We start from the raw sequence: 17,381 nt of genomic DNA, 5'->3' as shown, positions 1-17,381 counted from the left end.
ATTGGGGTCCCAACTTCTCCCTCTTCCTAAAATGAATCACACCCTTCCAAGGTGAGGCCTTCAGTAGTACCATGTCACTAACCTAAAACTCCAACTTAGATCGGCATCGGACAGCGTAACTCTTATGCCAACTCTGAGAAGTCTGCAACCTCTAGCTGATGTGTTGAATCTTCTCGATAGTCTACATAAGTACCTCAATCTGACCCATCACCCCACGACCGACCTCACCCCAACAGATTGGGGTACTACATCTCCATCCATACAACAAATCGAATGGTGGAGCACCAATATTGGAATGAAAGTTGTTGTAGGAGAACTCTACAAGGGGTAGGTGGGAATCCCAGCTCCCTCCAAATTCAAACACATAGGCCCTCAACATATCCTCAAGGGTCTGTATGAAATGCAGTCGCGTGCCCGGATCCTCGTGGAACTTCTGCCAGAAATGAGAGGTGAGTTGAACATCACGGTCAGAAACGATAAGGGCTGGAACCCTATGACGAGTAATAATCAGGCAAATATACACATCGACCAGATTCTCGGTCGATGAGCTCTCCTAAATGGGTAGAAAATGGTCACTCTTGGTGAATCCATCCGTGATGACCCAAATAGCATTGAAGCCCTTTCCGTCTTTGGTAGTTTGGTGATAAAATCCATCATGATCTTCTCCCATTTTCAAATGGGAATCTCTAGAGGCTGCAGCTTGCCATGCAGCCTATGATGCTCGGTGTTGACCATCCTGCAGGTCAAGCACCTCTCGACGTACCAATCGATCTCTCGCTTCATGGATGGCCACCAGTAACTCAAACTCAGATCCTGGTACATCTTGGTGGCCCGTGGGTGAATGGGGAAATGAGATTGATCAGCCTCCTCCAGTACAATCTGTCTGACTCCACTAGACATCAGAACCTATACCCGACCCCAATGGGTCAACAATCCTCGAATATCCTATACAAATATGGTGATCTTGCCCCTATTCCTGTCCAGCTTCTAGTGATCTCATCGTACACCCTCAGCGTGGTCATCTCTAATCAATCTCACCAGTGGAGAATCCATTGATATCCTCATACATGCTACCGGAACAGAAGATCCAGCCGACTTGCAGCTTAGGATGCCCGGAACCACATTCTCTTTACCTGATGGTAAAGAATCTCAAATTCATAATCCTTGACTACGTCTAGCCACCCGTGCTTCCTCATGTTCAAGTTTGGCTGATCCATGATGTGTCTGAAAATCTTATGGTCCATGTAGATGATACAACGGACCCGATATAAATAATGTCTCCAAATCTTGAGATCGAACAACACCACTCCCAACTCCAAATCGTGTGTTGAATATCTTATCTCATGCGGCTTTAGTTGATACAAAGCATAGGCTATCACCCGTTCTCTCTACATAAGGACTCCTCCCTGTCCAGTAATCAATGCATCACATAACATCACGGAATCCTCTACTCCCTCAAGGAGTTTCAAAACTGGCACCTCATATAGTCGTTGTCGTAGAGTATCAAATGCAGTCTGTTGCTCAGGGCCCGACCGAAAATCTACCCCCTCCCTCATCATATGAGTGAGGGGTAATACAATCATCTATAAATTTTGTATGAATATCTGGTAGAACCCTGCCAATCCCAAGAAGCTCCTGATATCCAAGGGAAATTTCGGAACCTCCCATTGCATAACCGCCTCGATCTTTGCTGGATCGACCAACATCCCATCCTAGTTAACGAGATGTCCAAGGAACTGAACCTCTCGCAACCAAAACTCACATTTTGAGACCTTCGCATAAAGCCGCTATCGCTTCAAAACTCCAAGTAACTCTTGGAGATGCTTATCATGCTACTCCCTGGTCTTGGAATACACCAAGATGTTATCTATAAACACAATGACCGAGCGGTCTAGCATCGGTCTGCACACTTGATTCATTAGGTCCATAAATACGGTCGTCGCGTTGGTGAGCCAAAAGAGCATTACCACAAACTCTTAATGTCCATAATGAGTCCAGAATGCGGTCTTCTCCACGTCCTCCTCCCTTACCCTAACCAGATGGTATCCAGACCTCAGGTCTATCTTGGAGAATCAAGATTCTCCCATCAACTAATTGAAAAGATCATCTATCCTCGGTAGTGGATAACGGTTCTTCACCGTTAACGTTTTCAACTCTTGTTAATCGAGGCACATTCGGTGTGATCAATCCTTATTCCTGATGAAGAGAATTTGCGCTCCCTACGGAGAACTACTCGGATGGATGAGTTGCTTGCCTAGCAGTTCCTATAACTGAGATTATAGCTCCTATATCTCGGGTGGTACCAATCAGTACGGTGCCTTAGTGATAGGGGTCGCAACTGGTAAATAATTCGATCCTGAATTCCACCTACCTCTCTGGAGGCACTCCGTGTAACTCCTCCGTAAATACATCAACGAACTCTATGATAATCGGAACATTCGAAACTGAAACCTAAATCCCTGACTCACGTATCCATCACATATGCCAAATACCCCGTACACCCATGTTAAATATACTACCGAGCCCTGGAAGCTGAGAAAACCATGAACCCAATCTGGTGCCCTCGCTGTAGATGACCAGTTCTCCCCTACTTGGGGTTCGAACTACCACCCGCTGACTCTAGCGTTCAATTGTGGCACACCCACAATGACACATACATCTCCCATAGGAATCGGATTCAAGAGTATCGAGAAGGATACCCCAAAGAGATCTAGAATGCTACCCCGATAAACTGATGAAGCAAAAATCCCATGTTCGTTGGCGATGGAGACTCATAACGGACACTCTAGTTCTCCTAAGGGTAAATCAAACTCCCTAATAAATGATCGACAGACAAATGCTCGACTCGCCCCAAAGTCAAATAATACCAATGCATGTAAGGAGTTTACTAAGAACATACCTAACATAGGTACAAACACATATGAGAAAAATAAATATAATCAACAGGGTAAAAGAATAAAAACATACCGGCCACCATATCCAGTGTTGCCCTAGATTCGAGAACTGTAAGCTGGAAGGTGTGTCCATCATCCCTCGGGGGCACTGCTCTACCCTTCCTCTTGTTAGTCATCCTCAGTGTAGCTGGTGCTAGAGTCTGTGCCAGCTCGGCATCAAGCACCATACAGTTTGTCTTCACGTGACCAACCTGATTGCAGTGGTAATAAATCCTCATATCCTGAAGCAGGGCTAATTGGCGGCACTCCCTAGCAAAGTGCCCTTCCTTGCCGCATTTGCAGCATGCACTACCGAATCTACAAACTCCAGAATGTCCTTTCTTGTACTTTCCACATGTGTGGCCACATTGGCCGCAAGACCTAGAACCAGCACTCTTGGTGTGCTTCGGTGTAGGCTGTGACTGCGTCGTGGCCTGCTGCTGCTGTCTCAATTATAGCTCAACTTCAACCTCACACTGCCTAACGACCTCCTGTAACTCTAGTAATGTATCACAACGTTGGGTAGCAAAAAATTGTCTGAGGTCAGACTTGATCATGCTCAGATAACGTGTTATCTGAGCCTGCTCGAAAGCAAACTTCGGGCAAAACATTACCCTCTTAGTAAACATGCAAGTGCTCTCCACCACCGAATCCAATCCCTATCTCAAATCCAAAAACTCTTGTGCCAGCCGCTCACGCTCAACCTATGGAATGTAATGGGAGTAGAACATCTCCCTGAACTGATCCCAAGTAACTGCAAGTCTCTGATCATCAAAATATGACCCTGTCATCAATCTCCACAAGCCCTTTTCCCCAAACCTTAGCAGGTTTAGATCACACCTGACCTTCTAGTCAGTAGGACATGAGAATATGAAAAAGCATCCCTCAACGTCAAATAGCCACCCATGGCCATGATCAGGTCCTGGATCCCATCAAAAGTTGGGGGTTCATGTTATTGAAGTCCCGATACTGAAAAGCCCAACTGGCCCCACCATCTGCAGCTGCTAGCAGTCCTCTCAGCAATGGTTGTATAGTGCTCATCAAATTACTCAACCATAGCAGTCTTAATATATATGGATTGGGCTAATGATCCATGATCGATTTGTTATGGGCTCTGCTTATGGGTTAATCCATGAAGTGGTAATCTAAATCAAATTCATGGGTCGTAAGCTTAAGTGTAAGATTAGGCTTACATATGACTCTTAGAATTCTACACTATAAATATGTAACACTATGTACTAAAATTGGTTGCCACCTTGGATTTAAAGAAGATAAACTTATTTCTAGTCTACTAAACCTCGCTCATATTCAACTAGTTGTTTATTGGTGTTTGTGACTTGGTTGAGACACAACACTTAGGGTGCTAAGCTCACTTAAGGCCAAATTCCTACTAGCTAAATCTAGAGGTAATCTTCTAACTTGTTTTATGATTAATATATCAAATTTTGTATGTTAGTTTAGGCTTCATGCTTTGGAAACAAATGTTTCATGTATAATTAGAGAATACTTAGATCCAAAGCATTATGGTTGTATGTGCACAATAGGGATGTTAGAGTACATAAAAACCAATAGTGGTATCAGAGCCGTGGGTTTTTTCTATAATATTGATGCAATTGTGTCATTTTCAAAAGCATAAAAACGACAATTTTGGATTATGACACGACCTACTCGACGATTCCATCTATGAAATCGATGAGTAGGTGCCTTATTAAGATGAACTCGTCGAGTTTATTAGTACACTAGACGAGTTGGTTCATTAGATGGCTGAATTTTCGAGTTTTGACCATTTTTTGGATTAGGATCATTACCATAAACTATTTTGCTTCATAATTTTTTTTACTAGTATGGTATTTTTTATCCCCATCCAAAAACATGAATGTTGTCAAATTTTAAGATAATTACTTGATTTTGTGAAAAATTAATTATTTTTAAAATTTGAAGTTATCTTGTAATATGAATCAAACTAGGTCAAATTGGTAAATGATGAATTATGTTATAACTGGATTAGTTGAATTTGATCTATATGTTTCTTGAAAAAGTTCCATAACTTGTACTCAAGTTATGGAATATGAAAAGTCCTTGTTCATGAAACTATTAACTCTTGTAAGTTATAGAATTCAAGAGATATTAAGATGTTTCATAACTTGTCCTCAAGTTTGGAATTTGAAGGGTCTCATTTATGGAACTTTAAAATCCATAAGTCATAGAAATCAAAAGTTTTGACAAGTTACAAAACTTTCCTTGAATTTTTGGAACTTGAAGACTCTCATTTATGAAATTTTAATTCCAATCCCTAGAATTTTGAAAGTTTAAAATTCAAACCTTATAATTTTATAATATTAAGAGTTTAATACCTATATATATATATATATATATATATATATATATATATATATATATATATAAGACAAGTCAGTCTTACTGTTAGTAGGCCTCATTAATGAAGCCAGTCAATAAGGGGGTATGACGTTACTATTAGATTAGTGTCTTATCCCGTAACCATATTTGGTAAGTACTTGATCCGGTTCTGCAGGGTCCTTTTGGGTTGCCTTCACCAAAGCAACTTGACTGTAGAAATAATAGAGAAAGAGGTTATTATGATTTATTAATATATTATAGGAATAATATATTAAAGGAGAAATCATATTTGTTTAATTAATATTGGTCAATAATTAATTAAGAATTAATTTTGTGATCAAATGTAATTAATTAAACTACAGGGGTTGAATTGTAATTATGTGATAGTTGCAAATTAGGGCAATGGATTCCCTAAGTAAGGGGTGGACGAATTCACGGGGATAAGGCCCTAGAATTCATCCAAGGATAAGAATAAAGTCTTATCTTATGGATTGCTTGGTGGGCAACCAACTATATAAGGATAAGGACTAAAACCCTAATCTGTACCCTATATAAAGACCCCTTAGCTAAGGGAAATCGGCCACTTGTTTCTAAGAAAGGCTTGAGCCGATTTCTAGCCCCCCCCCCCCCCCCCCCCGTCTCTCTTTCTTGCCTCTCCATTTTCTTGTGGTGTTTGTGAGCCATTAGAGGTTCTACACTTGTGGTACTTGCTTTCCAAGGCAAGAGATTGAAGATTTCTGTTGTTATTACAATATAACAACAAGAGGTATGTAATCCCTTCTAGCATATAAATTTTGAAATACATAGGTGTTGGAATAGTGTCTAAGGCTACAACTATATTAGGCAAGTAATTGACCCGGTTGTGCATGGTCCTTTTAGGTTGCCTTGACCATAGCAACTTGATAGGATGATTTATTAAGAGAGAGTTAATATTATTAGTATATTATGAGAATAATATAAAGAATAATATATAGTTATTTGATTAATATAAGTCATAGAATTAATTGCAATTAATTTGGTGACTTAAAGAGATTAATTAAATAAGAGGGTATAAACTGTCAATTGTTTGATAGTTACACTCTAGACTATAAATCCTTATCCAAGATAGGATGGACGATTTCTAGGGCTTGGATAAGCCAAAAATCGTCCATAGGGTTATCAAGGAAAGGATATGGATTAACTTAAAGTCTAAGTTATCCAATTAGGGTTTAAGTTGTAATCCTTAAGGAGTCTACAGGTATAAATAGACCCTAGGGGTGAGGGAATTCGACACACCATCTAAAGTAGAGAGACTCTGGCCGAATTCCTCCCCTCTCCTCTCTCCCAAATCATCCTCCTTGCTATTGGTGTTTGTAAGCCTTTAGAGGAGTGACAATTGTGACTCTAGAAGCTCCATGACAACAAGATCAACAAGGAATCAAGAGGTATGATTCTAGATCTGTTTCAATATTTTTTTTACATCTAAATAGTCATTAGAAGTCTTGGATTCAAAGCATGTTTGATTAGAAAGCCTAGATCCGAGCATTAGGGTTTTGCATGCGCACATAGGAAAGTTCTTATGGGTAAAACCCATCAGTGGTATCAGAGCCTAGCTTGGTTTTCATTAAATTGTTGCTTGTATGAAACTAAACTGAAAAATTCGATTTTTATGTTTTTGAGTCGTGGACTCGGCGAGTCCCATAGTGGACTCGGCGAGTTGACCTGACTCTGCGAGTCCAGTATGGGTACTCGGCGAGTCCGAGTGTCAGGATTAGCCAAAAACGGGATTTTTTTTCATATTTATCTTGTGGAAACTTACCTTAATCATATTAGATCAACCCTAATCCGATTTTGTGATATGTATGACTATATTTTTGATCTAATTGAAGATAATTATCAGTTAATAAAATATTTGATTTCCTTACATGATAATTATTAATTAAATATGGATAATTATGTGATTTAGATTATTTGTTATTTGATCCTTTATGTTTTAAATGTTTAAAACTAGTCCTCAAAGCTTTGAAATTTATGTTGTGTGATTAAAAGTTTAATTTAGACAATTTAAATTTCAAACCCTAGAATTTTACAAGTTTAAAATACAACCCTATACTAATATAATATTACAAGATTAATATGTATATATGTATAACTTAAATGCTAGTCTTACCGTTAGTAGGCCTCATTCACAAAGCCGGTCTATAAGGTGGGTATAAGGTTGCGGCCTATAAAATGGCGCTTAATGGGTGTACACTCACACCCACCGCTCGCTTGATTGGTGGAGGGTCGTTAGCCGAACGGGTAGGATAGGGAAACCTCATCCTCTCATTAAAGGTATAATAAGAAATACAAAGTAACTACATGTTTTCTTAAAATTTCCCAATCCTAGTTACTTTAGGAAAGTGAATTGATGCAATCCCAAAAAATTACACTTTGCACCTTGCTAAGAAGTTAGTGGAGCGTGTGTGGTTTACCGGCACACTAATTGGTTCTAAGAGAAGGTGGCAAAGGGTGATTCATTGTTTATCATAGTTCGATGGAGCGTGTGTGGTTTACCGGCACATCGAATAGGTGATCGTTACAATGAAGGCACCACGATAATTTGTATGGTAATTCACACCCGCTTTGTGATCCTCGATATCCCTGTCACAAACAAGAGGGGCATATCGAGATTTAAACATGCCATTGAAAAGTTTCAATGAATCTCATCTAAACCTAGGAATTCTCAATACATTTAGAACTTAAAGTTATGTTTTTCATGGTGGAGAATTAGTGAATCGTCATTCACTTACCTTCAAATTGTTTGCATATTAGATTACGGCATCCCTTTTCTAATGTGTAAATATTGTTGTTGGATCCTAGCCCTAATTCTTCTTATTGGGTGATAATTAGGGATTTATATTCTAATCTATCTTTGTCCTTTCTAATTGTAGATGTCGAACGCTACTGCGAGTTCTTTCAGTTTGATGAGCCTTTTTCAAAAGGTCACCTTTGATGGAACGAACTTTAGCGAATGGATAAGATACATTCACACGATTGCTCGCTATGAGGATAAGGAGTATGTCCTCGATGAGAAGCTTGAGAAAATCAACCCCGAAATCACTACTCCTGCCGAAATCACCGCTTTCAAAACTCACGAGTGTGATGCAACGAAAGTGCATTGCATTATGATCGCGACCATGAACTCCAAATTCCAAAAGTCCTACGAGGACATGTATCCGTACGAAATGCACCAAGACTTATTGGAGAGATACCATCAAAGCGCGAGACAAGAGCGTTATGAGATTTTCACCAACATGATTTCCGCTAAGATGAGTCATGGAGAATCTCTTACCGTGCACTTGCAAAAGATGCAAAGGTATGTCGACCGCCTTTGCAAGTTAAATGTTGACTTTGGGGAAGACTTGGCAATCGACATGGTGCTTCACTCTTTGCCTCCGAGCTACAATCAATTTAGGATGACCTATCACATGAACAAAGAAGAGGTCACCCTAAGTAAACTCCAAGGTCTCTTGAGGGTCGCTGAGAGCAACTTCAAGGACAAGTCTGCTGCACCAACTTCCAATCCGCCCGCTGCTCCTGTCTTGGCAATTGGACAAGTAAAAGGAAAGAAGAGGAAGGCTTCGTCAAAGAACCATCGCAAAGTGAAAGCCTGAGATGGTGCCTCTTCTAGTGGGACCAAAGTTGATCCCTCTAAGCCCTGCTCTAATCCGAAGGAGGCAGAGGGCGACCACTGCCACAAGATAGGACATTGGAAGAGAAGCTGCCCGGAGTACCTGCAAGCCATCAAGGAAGGAAAGATCAAGCCATCTTCCGCATGTATATATACAATTAAATCTAATGATTCCCACAATACTTCTTGGGTTCTTGATACCGGTTATGGTTATCACATTTGTTATAATGTGTAGGGACTAAGAAGAAGTAGAGACGTCGATCATGGAAGAATAAATCTAATCATGGGGAACAGAAGATCGTCGCCTGTGACCAAGATTGGAGTGTATTCTTTAGTGCTTAGGAATAGTTTATCTTTAGATTTGAACAATTGTTGCTATTCGCCAGAAATGGCTAGAAACATCATTTCTTTTCATGGTTTGTTTAGACAAGGTTTTAGATTTTCTTTTAATAATGAGAATGGTTCTATTTTAGCTTATCTAAATGGTGTCTTTTACTTTGAAGCTATACCATGTAATGGAATTTATGGAACTGTTATGATTGTTGATAACTTAGGAAATGATGTTTTGTATTTGGATTCTTCCAATAGTATGGATAAGGCATCCTTATGGCATTGTCGTCTTGGACATGTCAACAAGAAACGCATAGCCCAACTCCAAAAGGTTGGAGTGTTGGAGTCATTCGACCTTAGGGAAGATGACACATGCGAGTCTTGTTTACTTGGAAAGATGACTAAGTCACCCTTCGCTGGTACGTGCGAAAGGGTGAGGCTCTATTAGACCTCATACATACTGATGTATGTGGGCCGTTTAGATCTACCACGAAGGATGGAAACCGCTTCTACGTGACTTTTACCGATGACTATAGTAGATATGGGTATATCTACTTAATCAAGCAAAAGTCAGAAACTTTTGAAAAATTCAAAGAGTTTAAGAGTCAAGTGGAGAATCAATTGGGCAGGAAGATCAAGATGCTTTGATCTGATCGAGGAGGAGAGTACCTAAGTCTTGAATTCTACGATTATCTCAAGGAGTGTGGAATAGTTTCACAATTGACGCCACCTAGGACACTACAATTGAATGGTGTGGCAGAAAGGCGTAATCGAACCTTGTTGGACATGGTTTGCTCTATGATGAGTCGTGCTTCGCTATCTATCTCTTTTTGGGGGTATGCCTTAGAGACTTCCGCCCATATCCTTAACCGAGTCCCTACTAAGAAGGTTGCCGAAACACCTCACGAGATGTGGATGGGGAAAGCTCCTTCGTTAGCACATATCAAAGTTTGGGGTTGTGCAACTTTCGTAAGACGAGATACTCACGACAAGCTCGAACCTCGTAGTGAGCGATGTATTTTCATCGGCTACCCGCAGAAATCCTTTGGATATCTCTTCTATAGACCGAAGGACAATGTTGTCTTTGTTGCGAGGAGAGGAGTTTTCCGAGAACGAGAACTCATAGGCCAAGGAGACAGTGGGAGGCAAATCGATCTTGAAGAGATTCAAGAGTCGATAAATGAAGGAACCTCTACCGCTGGATCTTAACCCGAGGAGGAAACTCCGGTTGAACCAATTGACATATCATTACCTCTTAGACGTTCCGAAAGAGTTAGGTTTCAACCCCAAATATATGGTTTTCATATTACTACCGAAGGGGACACGTATATTAGTGATAGTACACTAATAAATCTTGATGAACCTAATAGCTATAAGGAAGCCATGGCAGGCCCGGAGTCTGCGAAATGGAAAAAGGCAATGGATAGCGAGATCCAATCCATGTATGATAACCAAGCTTGGAATTTGGTTGATAATGTGCCTGGTCGTAAGACCGTTGGGTGCAAATGGATCTTCAAGAAGAAGACCGACATGGATGGAAAGGTACACACGTTTAAAGCGCGACTAGTTGCGAAGGGCTTTACTCAAACCCCTGGAGTTGACTATGAAGAGACCTTCTCACCGGTTGCGAAGATAAAATCTATTAGAGTGATGCTAGCTATTGCCGCATTTCATGATTATGAGATTTGGCAAATGGATGTGAAGACCGCTTTCCTTAACGAAAAGTTGGTTGAGGATGTTTACATGGCTCAGCCAGAGGGTTTTGTGGATCCAAAGCATCCGAATAGAGTGTGTAAGCTTGAGAAGTCCATTTATGGACTTAAGCAAGCGTCTCGTAGATGGAATCTTTGCTTCGATGAGAAAGTCAAATAGTTTGGATTTATACGAAGCGAAGATGAATCATGTGTATATGTCAAAGCCAGTGGCAGTGTAGTAAGCTTTCTCGTTCTATATTTCGATGACATATTACTCATGGGAAACGACGTCCCGACTCTGCAGGAGGTTAAGTCCTGGTTCGGGAAGTGCTTCGCTATGAAGGACCTCGGAGATGCTTCGTATATTTTGGGAATAAGGATAGTGAGAGAAAGAAGTAAGAGACTGATAGGACTTAGTCAGAACACTTACTTAGAGAAGGTACTAAAACGTTTTAGTATGGAAAACTCGAAGAAGGGAGAATTACCGATACAAAGCAATGCCAAGTTGAGTAAGACTCAAAGTCCGAGTACCGAAGCTGAGATAGCTGATATGAGCCGAGTTCCATATGCTTCCGCAGTTGGCTCAATCATGTACGCTATGACTTGTACTCTCCCTGATGTAGCCTTTGCTTTGAGCATGGTTAGTAGATATCAAGGGAACCCTGGCAAAGCCCATTGGGTTGCGGTGAAGAATATCATTAAGTACCTTCGGAGGACGAAGGAATGGTTCCTAGTTCTCGGAGGGAGTGATGACTTGAAGGTGCGAGGGTATAGTGACGCTAGTTTTCAAACCGACAGGGACAACTACCGTTCGCAGTCGGGCTGGGTCTTTACCCTAAATGGAGGAGCAGTGTCATGGAGTAGTTCCAAGCAGGAAACCGTAGCTGATTCAACGTGCGAATCAGAGTACATTGCAGCGAGCGAAGCGTCGAAGGAGGCAATATGGCTAAAGAACTTCATCAGTGATCTTGGAGTTGTACCTACCATAAAGGAGCCCATGGAGATTTTTTGTGATAACGAAGGAGCGGTTGCCTTGACCAAGGAACCGAGGGATCATGGTAGATCAAGACATATCGACATAAAATATCACTTTATTAGACATCGTGTAGAAGAAGGACAACTTGTAGTAAAGAGGATATCATCGGAAGATAACCCAGCAGATCCGCTTACGAAGGGACTGAGTAGGGTTAAGCACTTGCATCATGCTAGGAGCATCGGGCTGAAGGATGATGTTAGCATAGATTAGATAGTATTAGAAACGTGTAATAGATAAATGTAATTGGCATTTGATGATTAAATAAAGGAGTTTTATTTATAAGTAATGTTACTATCTTATGTTAATTGGTTAACTATTGTTTCACTTTGCATGTTTTGACTTCCAGAATAATTGAGTTTATTAGGAATAATCGAATTAATCGTTCATATGTTGGAAGTAGATATGAATGAAGATTGTCATGAATAGGTGTGTAGAGTGTCTAAATGGTTTTAGACATAGCAAAAGATTGCTACAACGTTCATGAGTGCTTATGAACTAGTTTTGAGCATTGGAACAAACCCGCGCTTGTTGGAATCACCTTATGGAATGTGATAGTAAAAGGGTGATCGCAAGACGATAATATCATATAGTCTTAAAACCTAGATATATGGTTTGTTATTGGTTAATTGATTGTACATTGATAATGCGAAAACGCATTGGTAACTCGATGTTATAAAACGCATTGTTGTGTATAGTTTGTTAATGAATAAGTAAATACATATAAGTCGAAGTTTATCTGTAACTTTTATCCTAAGAAGGAAAAAGTGATATCTCGGCTGCTCGATGATTTGATTTGACTTATGTGTCGGGCCCGGTCAGAACTGAATTGATGTGTTCAATTAAGTTCTATGTTGAATAAATCGGAAATCGAGAAACCAAATGCTTGACTGACTGTTCCATAGTATTGTCAGCATGATATCTAACAGATGACTATAAGATCCCTTATCTAAAGGACAAGATTGATTAGATCAGAGTTTGACAACGTCTTTGAGAGCTACGATTGCAAATTGAATTGTACTTGCGCTTATAGTTACTAGACTTATCCAAGTGGGAGACTGTTGGAATAGTGTCTAAGGCTACAACTATATTAGGCAAGTCTTTTCACCCGGTTGTGCATGGTCCTTTTGGGTTGCCTTCACCATAGCAACTTGATAGGATGATTTATTAAGAGAGAGTTAATATTATTAGTAAATTATGAGAATAATATATAGTTATTTGATTAATATAAGTCATAGAATTAATTGGAATTAATTTAGTGACTTAAAGAGATTAATTAAATAAGAGGGTATAAACTGTCAATTGTTTGATAGTTACACTTTAGACTATAAATCCTTATCCAAAATAGGATGGACGATTTCTAGGGCTTGGATAAGCCAAAAATCATCCATAGGGTTATCAAGGAAAGGATATGGATTAAGTTGAAGTCTAAGTTATCCAATTAGGGTTTAAGCTATAATCCTTAAGGAGTCTACACGTATAAATAGACCCTAGGGGTGAGGGAATTCGACACACCATCTAAATTAGAGAGACTCTAGCCGAATTCCTCCCCTCTCCTCTCTCCCAAATCATCCTCCTTGCTATTGGTGTTTGTAAGCCATTAGAGGAGTGACAATTGTGACTCTAGAAGCTCCATGACAACAAGATCAAAAAGGAATCAAGAGGTATGATTCTAGATCTATTTCAATATTGTTTTTACATCTAAATAGTCATTAGAAGTCTTGGATTCAAAGCATGGTTGATTAGAAAGCCTAGATCCGAGCATTAGGGTTTTGCATGCGCACATAGGAAAGTTCTTATGGCTAAAACCCATCAATAGGTACATGCTAGGGTTCTTCTTGTGTTCATAAATTTGTGTATCTAATAGAGAAAACTTAGATCCAAATCTAGGGTTGCATGCACACATAGGATTCTTTGTACAAAACCCATCGGTGGTATCAGAGCTTATGGTTAATTTGTTTTCAATTAGAATTATACAATTGTATGAATTTGACACTTTAGGGTTTATAGCCACTAAACCGTAGGAGGGATGGATTTCGATTTTAGCGTTCTTGAACCCCTAGTGTTCAAAATTTTGAGAAGGGTTTTCAAACCCTTTTCCTTGTTGCCTAAGATTTCGAGATCTAAGGTTTGCAAACCCTAGATTTTCGAGATATGCCTCCTCCCCGAGATAAGTTCCTAAACTTTAGGGATTTGGATAATCCCATATCTTGTAATTATCCTTTAATGCTTAAATATGGTAATTAAAGATTTTGAGTTATCCCATCCCATATTTTCGAGATTTAGAGAGATTTAAGGGATTATGATAAAAATTAATTGTTGAATTTAAGATAATCCTTTATGATTTAGTAATTAAAATTAATTGTTTAATTTAGATAATTATTAAATCAATAGTTATAATATGTAAAATTTTAATTTAAAGGTTGTTGCCCGTTTGCCATCTCACTTGTTGTACGATAATAATTAAATTTATTTAATGGAAAAATATAAACTTTGAAAAAAAAATTTAAGGTTATAAATTTCGAAAATTTTAAATTGAAATTAAAACCCTAGTATTTTAAAATGTTTAAAATACACCCTATACTATTATATTATTACAAGATTATATATATATATATATATATATATATATATATATATATATATATATATATATATATATATATATAACTAAAATGCTAGTCTTACCATTAGTAGGCCTCATTAACGAAGTCGGTCTATAACGGGGTATAAGCTTATGGCCTATAAAATGGTCGTTTAATGGGTATCCACTCTTACCCACCGCTTCCTTGATTGGTGGAGAGTCGTTAGCCGAACGGGTAGGATAAGGCAATCCTCTCTTCATTAATAAGTATAATGAAACTATATAAAGTAACTAAACGTTTTTACAAAATTCCCAATCCTAGTTACTTTAGGCAAAAGTGAATTGATGCAATCCCATCAAATTACACTTTGCACCCTTGGTAAGAAGTTAATGGAGCGTGTGTGGTTAACCAGCACATCGAATAGGTGATCGTAACAATGAGGGCACCATGTAGATCTGCATGGTTATTCACACCCGCTTTGTGATCCTCGTCTTCCCAGACACAAACGAGAGGGGCATATCGAGATATAAACATGCCATTGAAAAGTTCAATGAATATCAAAAAAAATCTAGGAATTCTCAATACATTTAAAACCTAAGCCTTTATGTTATTCATGGTGAAGAATTAGTGAATCGTCATTCACTTACCTCCAAATTATTTGCATATTGGATTACGACATCCCTTTTCTAATGTGTAAATAATGTTATTGGATCCTATCCCTAATTTTTCATTTTTGGGGGTTTAATTAGGGATTCAATTCTAATCAAACTTTGTTCCTATCTATTTGCAGATGTCTAACGCAAACGCAAACAACACTGCTGTTGGTTCATTCTCGCTAATGAGCCTATGTCAAAAGGTGACATTTGACGGTTCGAATTTCAACGAATGGATAAGGTACATTCGCAAGATTGCCCGCTGTGAGGAAATAGAATATGTCCTCGACGAGAAGCTTTAAAAGATCCATCCGTAAATCGCTACTCCCGAAGAAATGGCCATCTTTGAGACCCATGAGCATGATGCAAAAAAAGCCCATTGCATTATGTTGGCCATTATGAACCTTGAACTCCAAAAGTCCTATGAGGACGTATATCCCTATGAAATACACCAAGATTTTCTGGAGAGGTACCACCCAAGCGCAAGGCAAGAGCGCTACGAGATCATCACCAACATGATCACCGCTAAGATAGGAAGTGGAGAGTCCTCGCATTTGCAAAAGATGCAAAGGTATATTGATGACCTATCGAGATCATTCTCCACTCCTTGCCCTCATGCTACAACCAATTTAGGATGACCTACCACATGAACAAAAAAGAAGTCACCCTAAGCAAACTCCAAGGACTCTTAACGACTATTGAGAGCAACCTCAAGGACAAATCTATTGCACCAACTCCCACTCCACCTGGTGCTCCTGTTTTGGCCATTGGGCAAGGTAAGGGCAAGAAGAGGAAGGCTCCTTCAAAGAGACACCACAAGGGAAAGCCCCAAGATGGTTCCTCTTCTAGTGGAACCAAAGTTAGTCCTGCTAACCCCATCTGAAACCCTATGGAGGCAGAGTGTCAACATTTCCATAAAATAGGACACTGGAAGAGAAGCTGCCCAAAATATGTACAAGCCATCAAGGATGGGAAGATCAAGTTGTCTTTTCCAGGTATTTACATAATTAAATCTAATGATTCATCACGTACTATTTCTTGGGTTCTTGATAGAGGATGTGGTTTTCACATATGTTCTGATTTGTAGGGACTAAGAAGAAATAGAGATGTAGAGCGTGGAAGAATAAATCTAGTCATGGGAAACAGAAGATCGCCGACTGTCACCAAGATTGGAGTGTATTCTTTAGCGCTTAGTAATGGATTAGGTTTAGATTTAGATAATTGATTCTATTCACCATATATGGAAAGAAACATCATTTCATTTCATGGTTTGTTTAGACAAGGATTTAGATATTCATTTGATAATGAGAAAGGTTCAATTTATGCTTATCTAAATGGTATTTTATATTTTGAAGCATTGCCTTGTAATGTAATTTATTAAACTGTTATGGTTGTAGATAACTTAGGAAATGATGTGTTGTGTGTGGAATCTTCTAATGGTTTCGATAAAGCATGCTTTTGGCATTGTCGTCTTCGATATGTCAACAAGAAACGCATTGCCCAACTCCAAAAGGATGGAGTGTTGGAGTCATTCGACCTTACGGACGATGATGTGTGCGAGTCTTGTTTACTTGGAAAGATGATCAAGTCACCCTTCAATATCACTTGTGAAAGGGGTGAGGATTTATTGGATCTCATACATACCGATGTGTGTGGGCCCCTTAGATCCACCACAAGGGACACGAACCGCTTCTATGTGACTTTCACCGATGATTATAGTAGATATGGGTATATTTATTTAATCAAGCACAAGTCAGAAACCTTTGAAAAGTTCAAAAAATTTAAAAAAGAAGTGGAGAATCAATTGGGCAGGAAAATCAAGATGCTTCGATTCGATCGAGGAGGAGAGTATCTAAGTCTTGAATTCCACGACTATCTCAAGGAATGCTGAATAGTGTCGCAATTGACGCTGCCTAGGACACCGCAGTTGAATGGTGTGGCTGAGAGGCGTAATCGAACCTTGTTGGATATGGTTCATTCCATGATGAGTCGTGTTTCACTACCTATCTCATTCTGGGGGTATGCCTTAGAGACTGCCGCCCATATCCTTTACTTAGTCCCTACAAAGAAGGTTACCAAAACACCTCACAAGATGTGGACAGGGAAAGCTCCCTCGTTGGTACATATCTATGTTTGGGGTTGC

This window comes from Lactuca saligna, chromosome 2 (assembly GCF_052625555.1).
Source record: "Lactuca saligna cultivar CGN05327 chromosome 2, ASM5262555v1, whole genome shotgun sequence".
NCBI classification, from domain to species: Eukaryota; Viridiplantae; Streptophyta; class Magnoliopsida; order Asterales; family Asteraceae; genus Lactuca; species Lactuca saligna.
The sequence above is the reverse complement of the archived record's forward strand: the minus strand, read 5'-3'. Positions refer to the sequence as shown.